Source organism: Eriocheir sinensis, unplaced genomic scaffold, assembly GCF_024679095.1.
Source record: "Eriocheir sinensis breed Jianghai 21 unplaced genomic scaffold, ASM2467909v1 Scaffold221, whole genome shotgun sequence".
Classification (NCBI taxonomy): Eukaryota; Metazoa; Arthropoda; class Malacostraca; order Decapoda; family Varunidae; genus Eriocheir; species Eriocheir sinensis.
Genome location: NW_026111523.1, coordinates 131,913 through 142,500, shown reverse-complemented (window position 1 = coordinate 142,500; position 10,588 = coordinate 131,913). Strand labels below are relative to the sequence as shown.

Below are 10,588 nucleotides of genomic sequence, written 5' to 3'. Positions count from 1 at the left end.
TTACTTGTTAATGTGGGTAGTCCAAGTGTAGGCACTGCTCCTTTCTTGAACTTAATTTGACTTGGGGGCACTTGCAAACAAAACAACTCATATTTCAAGTTTCTTTCAAATGCATTACTTTCAAAATGACGGCTGCATACGTATCCAGATGACCGATTATTTTGTGTGCCACATAATTCAATCCATTTCTTTCTAAGATCTTTTTCTTTGGGTAATGAAAATAAATGAATATTTTTATCACCTTTCAGTCTTGCGGCATTGCACTTCTGCACTATACAAACTGTTGGCATCTTTATGTTATTTGTCTGCCTTAGCTACCCCTTTAATCAGAAAACGGAGCTTCGCTCTACACACTGGTGTTTGAGTGACTGACAGTTCTCGACCCGCAGAACCCTGCTCTCGATATTTTCGGTGACGTCATCATCTACTTGCGCGGTGGAGAGGTTTTCTGGCTCCCCCTCACCCCCCCGCTAAACTACCTTATAGTATTCCTTTTACCTTGGTAGAAGGTTTCGGTCCAGCGAAACCAATAGAGATTCAGCAGGCTGAAGTCTTTCACTCTCCTCAGCAGGCTGAAGTCTTTCACTCTCCACAGCAGGCTGAAGTCTTGCAGAGCCGGTCAGGGTTCTGGAGAAGAAAGCTACTGGCCGGCCAAGCTGGGAAAGAGTGGCCGCTATGGAGACAGAGGATGCGTCAGTCTCGATCTGGAGTGGCAAAGTTTCATCATAGGCAGCTACTGAAGCCTTACAGCTGTCTCTCTTTAGCGGTTCGAAACACTTAATAGCTTCAGAGCCGAGTGGAAAACTCTGGCACAGCAGAAGAGGCTGTATGCGCTTAGAACAGTTAGGTATCCAGATGGAATAGTATGAGAAGAGGCCAAGCGCTCGTTTTAGAGAGGGTGAATCATTAGGAACTGGCATTTCTATCAGGGGTCTGATACGATCTGGATCAGGGCGCAGAGAATTATCGGAGATGCAATACCCGAGATAAGTAATTTCTTTTAAGCCGTAGTGGCCGTAGTGACACTTCTCAAAGTTCAAAGTCAAGTTGTACTTTGAGGCGACCTCCTTGAAACGCTGAAGGTTCCGGTCATGTTCCTCCTTGCTTACGCCGCATACAATAACATCAATCATTAATGTAGGCATAGGTGGCTTGCAATTTGTTGTCAGCTATGATAGAGTCCAGGATTCTCTGAAAAACAGCAACGGAGTTTGTCAGACCGAAAGGAACTCTGGTAAATTGAAGCAACTGTCCGTCAGCCTCAAAAGCATTGTACTGTTTCTCCGTTTCTCGTAAGGGAACTTTATAGTAAGCATTTTTCAGATCAAGTTTGCTGAATATTTTGTACTTAGCCATCTTGTGAATTAAATCATGAATACGAGGCATTGGGTAAGCGTCCAATGACGCAAAACGGTTTATGGTACGAGAGTAACCAACAACCGTGCGCCGCTTGTGTCTCTCATCGCTTGTTACTAGCACTTGAGCTCTCCAAGGGGACTGACTCTTCTCTACAACACCTTCTTGTAACAAAGACTGTACTTCCTCATGAATAAACTGTTCATCCGACCTCGAGAACTTACGAGGACACGTGGAGACTGGCTTTGTATTAGGGCACAGGTTAGGGGAGAGGGATGGAGGATCAATAGACATTGATGCTAAGTTACATATAGTTAGTTTAGGTAAAGATCCATCCAAAGTGAATTCCACAGCCTGGTGTTTTTCCATGAAGTCTCTGCCCAAGATTACTTTATAACACAACTGGGGAAGAACTGACAACTTGAATTGAGGATACAGACTGTCGTTAACTTTCAGGTTGACAAAGCAATGTCCTCCGGTAGTAGAAACTTGGGAAGCAGCAAGGGTGACATCAGTCTTTACACAGGAATATTTAAGTTTTTCACAACTTGTGGATGGATGAAACTAATAGTACTTACACTGTCAATAAGGGAGGTCACTTACAGTTCATGGACACTCACAGGAATTGTAGAGCTCCGCGGCGTAGTAACAGACGCTAATACTGGAGTGGCGGCAGTAGTTGGGGGCAGGGCGCAGTGTCCACAGGGAGGGGCCGGGGAGGTAGAGCCAGGAGGTTCCATAGTAGCAGCGGCTGCGGTGTAAGGTCTTCTCGATCGTCCAGGGTCGCCAGACCTGCAGACGCTGGCGTAATGGCCCGTCTTCCCACACTTACGGCACACTGAAGCAAGACCGAGGATGCCGCTTTCCACCGCAGAACAAACAGGATTGAGACTGGGAGGCGGCAGCTACGGTGTCCGTGGTGTTAACAGAGGCCTCCGAGGTGAGAGCAGGAGCAGCCGACACGTTCCCTGGAGTGACAGGTGAAGAGTATCCTTCAGCGTTGCGTTGAGCAGTGTCGAGGCTTCGAGCAAGTTGTACGGCCTCATTCAGAGAAAAAGTTTCTCTCTCCAATAGACGTTGACGGATGGTAGGAGAGGCGAGACCAGTGATGAAGGCGTCTCTGATGGCTTCCTGAGTGTAGGTGTCGGCAGTCACGTCTTTGTAGTCACAGTCTTTAGACAGCTGCTTCAGAGACAAGAGGAAGGTGTCGATGGACTCGGCCAGTTGCTGCCTGCGAGTAACCAATTGATGCCGGGCGAAGATGATATTCTTGGGCTTCACGTACACAGTTTTCAAAGCTTTGATGGCCTCCTCGTATGACGGGCAGTCGGTGATGTGGGTGTATGCTTCTGGAGAGATGTAGTTGACGAGCAGCTTCAACTTGTCAGGTGCAGGAGATATAGACTGAATGAAGTTATTGAAGGTGCAGAGCCAGTGGTTCCACTGAGCAGGCGTAGTGTCTTGTGCACCCTCGAAGCGTTCAGGTTTCAGTAGTCTCTCCCTCTCCAGCTTGCTTCATGGATTCTTGCCGAGTAAATTGTCGTGAGGGAATAAGTGAACCACCTCAAAAGCCCTTTTCTCTAGGCCTTACTCGGCCAGAAAACCCTAGGTGCGTACAGTGCCTGCAGCCCGAGTGCACTGGCCTCATCGACGAAGAAACTAGATACGTTAGTTTCGAAACCATATAATACGATTCATATTACATACGAATTACCTATCCCGAACGATACATACGAAACACTAAAACGAACAAGCACTAAAACCCCAATAGACAACTTAAACTATAGAATCACCACACTATGTAAAGCAAATGTTTCTATTTTAATCATTCCAAGTCAGTGAAGAACGTTGATGGCACACACACTATGACGCCTTATGACTCGTATATAGCCGCGCAAAGCTAACAAAAAATATTCCTCTAGCTCCTATACTTACTGTGTCTATATAAAGTACATGTTTCTCTTTCAGCCATTCCAAACCAGTGAAAAAAACGTTGCCGGCTCATACACGTTACCCCCTAAGACGCTATGGGCCGTGTTCTTGAACATTTCGGCGCCCAAGCACAAACATTTGACAAGGCTTTCCTAGGAGTTGTAGGCATTTCCATGGGTACTAGTTTTATGAACGTGGTAGTAGGCTGACCATTCTTCTGTACCATGAACGTGAAAAAAACACTCATTAGAACACGATAACGCTCCTTGTTGGCCTTTAGAAATAGTTGGTGTGAGAGGCGGAAGAGTCTGAGAATACTAACATTTATCTCCGCGTATGGCCGTGCAAATCTAACAAGGAAAGAAAAGCTTCCTCGCTCCGTCCTTCCTCCCTTCCACCCGCCAACCCACAGCCAGCACGGACGGTCGAGGGTTGGGAAAGGGTTGGTCAGTGTTTACGGAGGCTGTCCAAGTTTTTACCTTCCCGCGAGATCTGTATTCACAAACTAGAGGAGATTTTTCATTCCCAGCTCACCCCGGGACCTCCTCAAGCCGGGTCTTTGCTCTGAGGCCAAAACCCGCCTCGCTCACTGATAAGATATATTTACCGACGCTCCGGACGTATTTAAGATGCGCCACTCGATCCGTGTTCTCGCACGTTATGCTGAAGACGAAGCGAAGGACCGGCGGGCGGGAAGGCTGGAAATGCTCAGTGTGTGTGTGTGTGTGTGTGTGTGTGTGTGTGTGAAGGGGTCCGTACCGTGTGTGGAAAAGAGGGAGGGCATAGAGGTAGTACATACGTGTGTGTGTGTGTGTGTGTGTGTGTGTGTGTGTGTGTGTGTGTGTGTGTGTGTACTTCTCATGAATTTATCTACCCTCATTCCCTTGGCGCGCATCCAACACTGCTCCCTACATTATAAAGGCCTACTATCTAACGGAGAACATACGTCAGGGGGCGCATCGCTTCACTCACCCGCTGACTCCCCACCCCGACAGTTAACCCGGGCAAGCCTCCACGCAGCTTAAGAGGGGCGCCAACTCAAAAGCGTGAAAAGGAAAGACAAGTTATATAGAGCAGGCGAATGAATGTGTGGGCGGGTGGGGGATGCTCGTGTGTGTGTGTGTGTGTGTGTGTGTGTGTGTGTGTGTGTGTGTGTGTGTCAATCTTAATGTAGTTCAGAAAAGCACATACAAAAATAAAGAGGATTTTTTTATTTATATAATTTAATAGGAAACTCCAAAAACTCTCTCTCTCTCTCTCTCTCCAAATCATGAAAATGGTGTTATTGCCCTTGATAAACATATTTGAGAGAGAGAGAGAGAGAGAGAGAGAGAGAGAGAGAGAGAGAGAGAGAGAGAGAGAGAGAGAGAGAGAGAGCATATAACATCCAAGGAATGCGAGTAATTTCAACGTCCCAGGCATGCGGGTGGTGACACTCACACAGGGCTGAGGAATTTAAAGACTTTCATTCATTCGGGACGCGCTGCCGGAAGTAAACAAACCCGTTGCCAGTTAGTCGCCGGGGAGGAAGACAGTGCTTCCGCCCCCCTCGGCTGTGGTGCTTGTGCCTTACTTGCTTGTGCTTGCAGCTTGCCCTTGTGATAATCCGCCATGCTTGTTGTCCTTCATCTTCCCTGCTCCTTGCTCCCTCCTCCCTGCCAGCTGCTCGTCAAAGGTCCAGCGCTTGTTGACAATAACCTAAAAGAGCTAAACAGTCCCTCCGCGGAGATAGCGAGTGTGTGTGTGTGTGTGTTCCATTAAGGCTGCAGAAATACCTTTAAAGAGTTAAGAGACGGGACATGACCTCTTCGATGCGCTGAGGTGAGAGCCGGGCGAAGAAATGACGGGTTTGCGGGCCGAACGGCGTGTGGCAGCAAGCAGCCTGTGCTGGGTGGCTGGCCGGGTGAGATGCGAGGCGCTGAAAGGAACGAAAGGAAGGTCTTTGAGCGGTGGCAAGCAGCGGGGGAGCAAATTTTGGACTGAGGATGAAAGTGTAAAGACAGTCGAGAGAAGAGAGGAAGGAGAAGGAGCGGTAGAGACGGGAAATTGTTTGGCGGGTCGGGGCGATGTGTGTGTGAGGTGCGAATGAACAAAAATGTGACCTTTGAGCATCGATAAGGAGCAAAGTTTGCCGCTGGTTTGAAGGAGGAGGACTGTGGAGAGCTGTTGTCGACCCCACCTGTGCTGCCGCTGGGCCCTCTGCGCTTCGAGCTGGCCGAAAGGTGTCCAGGGAGGGGAGAAGTGAGGAGCTACGGGACTGGGGCGAGAAAGAAGTTTATTAGGCGTTATGACACTAAAATTACGACATTGACCATTGATAAGGAACGGGAAGTTAAGTTTGGTAAGACTATGAAAGCGTTAGGCGATCAGAGAGGAGGGGAGAGGAAGGGCGGGGTTAGTTAAAATGAGAAACTGATAGGGGTTAAGGAGGAGGAGGAGGAGTTGTGGAAGAGTGGGAAGATCGTTGTCTCACGCCTGGCTAATCCTGAGAGCCAAACAAAAGCTACAACAGATGTCTGAAGGGTAGCGTTGCGGATAATTGGAGCTGATGGTCGGGTTTGGAGTGGTGCAAGGCGAGCCCCGCGTTTAGTCCATAATTCAGAGTCGCCGCTATATCTTCTTCGACTTCGCAGGGAAGGGACGATATGATAGAAGCCGAGAGGGAAGCAGGAGAGGAGAGAAGAGGGAGATCCGAATCGATGGATCAACAGTGAGTGGTAGATCGCGACTATATATTCTTCTTCGCCTTCTTCGCTCAGAGAAAGATGATGAAGAAGAAAGAAACCCGAGGAGAAGCTAGCTAGAAGAGGATCAAAGTATAGACATGAGAAGGGATTGAAAAGAAGATCGAAGCTTAGTAGAATAAATGAGTAAGTAGAGAAGTAAAAGGAGAAATTAAAAGAGAAAATGATAGAAATAATAGTTAGGAAGATAGAAAGAAGCCAGAGGAGGAGAGGTTAGGAAGAAGGGGATCCAGGAATATGCATGAGAAGGGATTAAAAAGAAGATCGAAGCTTAGTAGAATAAATGAGTAAGTAGAGAAGTAAAAGAAGAAATTAAAAGAGAAAATGATAGAAATAATAGTTAGGAAGATAGAAAGAAGCCAGAGGAGGAGAGGTTAGGAAGAAGGGGATCCAGGAATATGCATGAGAAGGGATTAAAAAGAAGATCGAAGCTTAGTAGGATAAAAGAGTAAGCTATTGCTGCGCGTGGTCTCGGTGCTCATCTCCGTCGCATTGACCCTTGAGCATGTGGTGGGATAACCCATTACCTACAGAAGGAAACAAAAGGAAGAACAAGAACAAGAACAAGAACAAAAAATACAAGACCAAGAATCACACGCCGTACAGACAGACAAACGCCTCAGCCAACCAGTGAATCGCCGAAGGAAGGAAGGAAGTGAGGCTGCACAGAAAGGTCATTTGAGGAAGAAGAAAGAACAGGAACAAAAGATACAAGAACAAGAATCACACGCCGTACAGACAGACAAACGCCTCAGCCAACCAGCATATCGACAAGGGAAGGATGGAAGTGAGGCTGCACAGAAAGGTCATTTGAGGAAGAAGAAAGAAGAAAGAACAGGAACAAAAGATACAAGAACAAGAATCACACGCCGTACAGACAGACAAACGCCTCAGCCAACCAATGACTCGCCGAAGGAAGGAAGGAAGGAGCGCTGCGAAGAGAGGACGTTTGAGGGAGTGGCGGACGGCGTTCTTTATGGAGCGGAGCCGCCAATAAAGTCCTCCCGTCCCTCAGCCGCCTGCAAGTAGTGAGCGCCTGTCGATGCTTCATTATCACGCCAACGAGGCCCCCGCTGCACTGATTGTCAGACCCATAACAAGCACAGGGAGGAGCAGCAGCAGCAGGAGGAGGAGGAGGAGGAGGAGGAGGGCAGAGACCGAGCAAGAGGAGGAGAAGCAGAGTAAAAGGAGGAAGAGGGCTGGAACCGAGCATGAGGTGGAGGAAGAGGAAGAGAAGGAGGAGGAGAAGCAGGAGCAGGAGGAGCAAGAAGAGAGCAAGAAGAGGAAGGAAAGAAGTAAAGCAAAAGCAAGAGGAGGAGGAGGAGGAGGAGGAGGAACAGAAAGAGCCAAAGTAGAGCAAGAAAAACAGGAGGAGGAGGAGGAGGAGGAGGAGGAGGAGACAAGAGAGGAAGAGAGGAGGGGGCGGGGAAGAGGGTGGCAAGATCAGCTGTGTATCACTAATTGTCTGACAGTTTTTCTTAATCCATTTTCGTTTCCTTCTAATGTTATGTGTTCCTGCCACCCGCCTCAACCGCCGCCCCCCTCCTCCTCCTCCTCCTCCTCCTCCTCCTTCTCTAATACCTTCGCCAGCCATCTGATCCATTAAAAGAAAAGAAGAGAGAGAGAGAGAGAGAGAGAGAGAGAGAGAGAGAGAGAGAGAGAGAGAGAGAGAGAGAGAGAGAGAGAGAGAGAGAGAGAGAGAGAATAATAATCATCGTAAACAATAAACAACGTGAATTAAAAGAAGAAGCAGAAGAAGAAAAAGCAGAAAAAGAAGAAGAAAGAATATAAATAAAAGGAAAAGGAAAAGAAAAACAAGAAAATGAAGAAAACGAAGCCGAGGGAAAAAAAAGAACAATAACAATAACATACGACCAACCATGTATAGTGCCTGGTCTTGCTGTTAAACTGTTATCAGGCACCATACGATTGAATTCTGAAGTTTAATTTAGTATTTCTATCCTTCCTCGTCCCTTCTTTCACCGCTAATATACTTCTCATATAATTATGCTAACTCCATTCTACCAACCATGTATATAGAGTGCCTGGTCTTGCTGTCAAATTGTTTGTTATCAGGCACCGTACTGTTGAATTCATAAGTTTAATCCAAGTATTTCTATCCTTCCTCGTCCCTTCTTTCACTGCTAACATACTTCTAATATAATTATGCTGACTTCATTCTACCAACCATGTATATAGAGTGCCTGGTCTTGCTGTCAAACTGTTATCAGGCACCATACTATTGAATTCTGAAGTTTCATTTACTATTTCTATCCTTCCTCGTACGCTGTCTCTATTCGGCCAACCATGTATAGTGCCTGGTCTTGCTGTCAAACTGTTATCAGGCACCACAATATTGATTCCTGAAGTCTAATCTAAGTATCCCTTCCCTTCCTCATCCCTTCTTTCACTTCTAATATACTTCTGAGACTTGATATATTACATTAACTATGCTGTCAACATACGACCAACCCTATTTAGTGCCTGGTCTTGCTGTCAAACTGTTATCAGGCACCATACGAAAGCCTTGTTAAATGTGTGTGCTTGGGGGTCGAACATTGCACACACAGAGATCAACTATAAGGAGCTTGCTCTTGTCGGGAGGGTGCTTGCTATGGCGATGACGAGTCCAGCTCATGATCAGGCCGTGGGGAATCACAAATGTACAGGTATATACAGCCTAGCCAGCAGGACTATGGATTGGCCTGACCGTTCCCCCGTGGTCGCGAATGCTAACTAGGTAACAGGATGCAACACTGACGCAAGTTCACAATGGGTAAATGCGTTTTGGTCCACTGTCATGAGCGGCGTTGCTGCCCAGTGCCCCTACTCACATGCTTTTGGCTCTCAACAACTGTCACTAAGCTTGTAAATCTACCCCTGGAGATACCCACAACAACCCCTATCAAAGCCCTATCAAAGGTGTGTGCTTGTGCGTGTGTGTGTGTGTGTGTGTGTGTAAAGCCTGCATTATCACACGCTATCGGCTGTTACAATATCTGTTTCGACGTTCACGGTGTATAAGCCTTGTCAAACTATCACTAAGCTCGTAAATCTACCCCTGGAAATACCCACAACAACCTCTATAAAGCCTTACTCTCTCAGACGCTTTAACAGCAGTGACTAGTGGTGACGTTGTCGCCTTCACTGTGAGGACATGACAATTAACCTGCCGCGTCCACCTTCAGGGCAGGACAAGTGAGCCTGGCAACGCCCCCGTCCCTGCATGGTTGTGTCACCGGCCAACGAGGAGTTCCTGCCTCTGTAGGCGGCGGCGATAATGCTACGTCTATTAATGCCGCTCCGGCGGTGACCAGCCGTGCGCCTTGAGTTGTTTGAGTCCCCCCTGCCGTTCTCTTTGGTGACGTCACGCGTGACGTCACGTCGCCGCCACAACAGGATTCTCCTCCATGGTGAGGCTCTGGGGGCCGGGCCCTCGGATGTGTGGGTGCAGGCCGTGTGTGTACACGCAGGGGAGTGTGCCAGGCGAGGCCCCGGGGCTGCCAGGCCCTGCCACGGCCTGCTGGAGGCCCTGGTGCAGGCCGTGACGTCACGCCAGGGGAGGAGCCACGGCCGGGCAAGGGTGAGTCACGGCCTGGCCGCCCCGGTAGGTGCTGCCCTCTGTCCCAAAACACGCGGCGCCAGGTAGGGGCGGCAGCACGCCTGGAGAAGAAGAGGAGGAAGAAGAGGAAGCCAGACCACCACAGGCTGCCGCACGCATGTGTTTGTGTGTGTGTGTGTGTGTACCTCTCTTCCTTCTCCTCCCTTCGATCCTTCTTTCCTTCCTTCCTTTCTCTCCCCTTCTTCCTCCCTTCCCTTTTACATTTCCTTCCTTTCCTTCATTCTCTTCCTCTTTTCCTTTCCTTCCTTCTTTCCTTCATTCTCTTAAATTTCTCCTTTCCTTTCCTTCCTTTCCCTCCCTCCCTTTCTTTCATTATACAATTCCTTCCCTTCCTTCAATCTATCTTCCTTTTTTTCTTCCTTTCTTCCTTTCCTTCATTATATAATTCTTTCTTCCCTTTCTTCAATCTATTTTCCTTTCCTTCTTTCCTTCCTTTCCCTCCCTCCCTTTCTTTCATTATATAATTCCTTCCCTTCCTTCAATCTATCTTCCTTTTTTTCTTCCTTCCTTCCTTCCTTCCTTCCTTTCCTTCATTATACAATTCCTTCCCTTCCTTCAATCTATCTTCCGTTTTTTTTCTTTCATTCCTTCCTCTTCCTTTTCATTATACAATTCCTTCCCTTCCTTCAATCTATCTTCCTTTTTTTCTTCCTTTCTTCCTTTCCTTCATTATATAATTCTTTCTTCCCTTTCTTCAATCTATTTTCCTTTCCTTCCTTTCCTTCTTTCCTTCCTTCCCTTTCTTTCATTATACAATTCCTTCCCTTCCTTCAATCTATTTTCCTTTCCTTCCTTTCCTTCTTTCCTTCCTTCCCTTTCTTTCATTATACAATTCCTTCCCTTCCTTCAATCTATTTTCCTTTCCTTCCTTTCCTTCTTTCCTTCCTTCCCTTTCTTTCATTATACAATTCCTTCCTTTCCTTCAATCTATCTT

At 47.4% G+C, this 10,588-nt stretch overlaps 1 long non-coding RNA gene across 1 annotated transcript in view; it reads right to left on the bottom strand.

The window, feature by feature from the left end:
• Positions 1-71, bottom strand: part of LOC126990903 (uncharacterized) — a 1,816-nt gene extending 1,745 nt beyond the window's left edge. The window contains exon 1 of the long non-coding RNA XR_007744908.1: positions 5-71. This is a non-coding gene — a long non-coding RNA (uncharacterized LOC126990903). The remainder of the gene's footprint in view (positions 1-4) is intronic.
• Positions 72-10,588: the final 10,517 nt, after the last annotated feature.